This window comes from Pistacia vera, unplaced genomic scaffold (assembly GCF_008641045.1).
Source record: "Pistacia vera cultivar Batoury unplaced genomic scaffold, PisVer_v2 Contig154, whole genome shotgun sequence".
Lineage (NCBI taxonomy): Eukaryota > Viridiplantae > Streptophyta > Magnoliopsida > Sapindales > Anacardiaceae > Pistacia > Pistacia vera.
This window is the reverse complement of record NW_022195619.1, coordinates 50,710-54,015: the sequence shown is the minus strand read 5'-3', so window position 1 is coordinate 54,015 and position 3,306 is coordinate 50,710.

Below are 3,306 nucleotides of genomic sequence, written 5' to 3'. Positions count from 1 at the left end.
AGACTGAGAAGTGATTTGTGATTGTGCCTCTTGGGATAAATACCATAGATTAGCAAACGCTAGAGATAGGTTTAGCGATCTATGAAATCTAGATAGAATTCCACAAAGCTTAAAATCCTTTGAACTATTAATCTTCATTTTGTTGGGTGCGGAAGCTTAATAGGGATAAGTAGGGAAATGTAGCATGAGAATGTATGTTTTACAACTTAGGGAATTCGATTTTCAATCAAGGAATTAGAACTTGGGTAATAGATTCTATGATTTGGGTTAGCGTATTTAGGTGAATTCAACACCCTAGCATTTGTTTTAGAATTGTTTAATTAGTTAAGTTGTTGGGTTTTGCATTTGTATTTAGTTTGTTAATCTTCCATCAATCCAATTTATTGTTGCTTCAATTAGGACTTAAACTAGAAAAATCGGTAATTAGTAACACTATCCTCGTGGGACGATACTCACTCATCACTTTATTACTTTTTGCGACTAGTATACTTGCTATTTTTGCATGTTGTATTAAACACGCATCAGGAGTCAAGTATATCGTGGTCGCGGTGGATTACTTTATCAAATGGGTCGAAGCAGAACCATTAGCTGCGATCACGACCAGAAAGCTCAAAGACTTTGTCTTCAAGAACATTGTGTGCCGCTATGGGATTCCTTATACTCTCATCTCAGACAATGGCAAACAATTCGACAACAAGGAATTCAAGCAATTTTGCGACGAGCTGGGTATTCATAAAAAATTTGCCTCAGTCGCAAGGTTGCAAGCAAATGGTCAAATTGAAGCTATCAACAAAACCAGCAAGCACACTCTTAAAGCCAAGCTTGGCGCAGCCAAAGGGAATTGGGCCAATGACCTCCCCGAAGTCCTATGGGTATACAGGACAACTTCGAGAACCTCTACCTCAAAAACCTCTTTTTTTCTAGCATACGACTGTGAAGCTATGATCCTTGTGGAGGTAGGAACCGGTTCACTTCGGAGAGACCTGTACAACGAAGCCAACAATGAAGCGCTTATGCACGCAAGTTTGGACTTAGTTGAAGAACATCGCAGCAAAACTCAGCTAAGAATAGCAGCCTATCAGCATTGCACGAAGAGGTTCTTCGACTCTAAGTTCAGGAGAACAGACTTCCAAGTCGGCGACCTTGTTTTGAAGGAAGTTCTTCTTGGTGCCAGAGAACCAAGTGCGGGAGTTTTAGGACTGAACTAGGAAGGCCCATACCACATCGTCAAAGTGCTAAGACCGGGGACTTATCATCTCAAAAGGCTAAATGGTTTCAAAGTACCCCGAGCTTGGAATGCTGAGCATCTTTGACCTTATTATCAGTAATTCCAAGCTCAATTACTCCCTTGTAAAGGTCGATTTTCATTTTTACAATCTTTGTAATAGCAAGTTTATAACTCTGATCATTTGTAATCATTTTCCCATATATATACAATTCTGTTCGTATCAATCTGTACCAATATTATTGTAAACAGTTAGAGTGTGATCTCATATGTAAAAAGAATGCGGAAATTGTAAATACTCATGAAAGAATGTGAAAAGCAATATCTTTATTAATAGAAAAAGGGAAAAGTACAGAAGCATAAAGGGAGAAAGCAAGAGAAGCGGATCACTGATCTTCTCCCCCAAGCTGGTCGCCAGCCGCCTGATCGGGTGCGGGTTCTTCGAGAACGAACTTAGCCTGTTCATCTTCCAGGTTGGGCCCCCGAGTCGCTTCCTTAGCTTTAGCCTGTGCCATGGAAGTGAGCTCGCTCTGGTAATCCTCAAAGAAGTCGGACAGATCCATCTCGGGATTCCTCGAAAGAAGGGCAAAGATAGACTGAATCGTCTATTCTGCAGCCCTATTCTCAATCTTCGCCTCTTGCTGCTGCATCTTCACAGTTAGCGAAATGACGCGACCCCGAGTAAAATGGAGCTCAGTCTCCAGCTCTGATTGTCGCTTCTCGGTACTCTCCCACAACTTGCCACTATCCAGTTCTGCTCGCGAGGCCCATTCAATGGCTGCCTTCAGCTTCTGGTCTTTCTCACCGGCCTCCCTGGTGAGTCTGGCCACCATCCTCCGGAGCTCATTCGTCTCTCCCCTTGCCTTTCCAGCTCAGCCTTCTGAAAGTCCACCGTGCAAAGAGCAACATTTCTCTCATTCAGATACTGGTTCGCCGAGGTGATGGACAAATCTCTCTCTGCATCAACGGCCGCCAAATCCCTCTTAAGCCGCGCATTCTCCTCCCTTATCTCCACCAATCCCTCAACAGTCCCGAGCTAGACCTTCTGCAAAGATAGGTGCATAGAGAGCAGAGCCTGCATAGCGAAGAGAACAAAGTTATTTACATTGCATAAGCAAATGTCCTCGCCAAGGGCAGTTCGTTTACCTAGCTCAGATGGTGGAAAGACGTGGTCATCAGGTCCATGGTCCCGGAAGCCATGAACAGCTTGAAGACCTCAACGAGCCCGCATTCGAGTAATGCAAAGACTACAGGCTGCAGATGGTCTGGTAGATGCCCCATTGTCTCTAGGACGGGGGTACCAATGCTCACTGCAGGTAGAGTCCCCCCTACTGGCTCTTTTCCCGACCTCCTCTCATGGGCAGAAGTCATCTGTTGCCTCACCTGCTGGCCCTCGAAAGCGACGGAGATGTCGGTCATGCCACCAGCTGGCCCTCCCAAACGATAGGCCTAGTAGGGCTGCGACCTTTCTGGTTAGATGCCCAAACCCTCCAGTTTGGACTCCAATTCTTCGGTCCGAATCAGCCTCCTCTTTTTTGGCTTTTGGGCCATAGTTTTCTGTTTAGGGTGAACGGCGCCCTCAAGTCGGGCCAAATCGATCGTCGATGTACCCCTACTGGAGGGACTGCTAGGAGACGCTCCAGCTTGTCTGGCAGTACCCCTTCGGGGGAAAGAAAATTGCCTTGGTCGTGGTGACTTGGGTACTCTGGGAGGCATGGTCGCTGCATGCGAACACCATTAGTAAAACAGTTCGCTACTCGAGGAGTAAAAAAAGAAGTCAAGAAACTTACTCGGCGAGGTCTCTAAGGTCGTGTCTTGGTTGAAGAAACTGTATTTCCACAAGTTTGTGATTGTCACGAGTAGTCTCGCATTGCGACTTGCTTCGGGCAGGAAACCGAAGGTTGTGATCCTGTTCGGGTCCGCGAGCAGATCTAAATTGGTCATTTTGTTAACTACCAGAAAAACAAATAGCTCGTTAGCAAAAGACTAGTAAAGTCAATAAATTCGCAAGGAAAAAGCACTTACTCGGCTCCTAGAAGCAGCAAAGGCTATCGTGATGAAAGAAAAAGAACTTCGTCTCA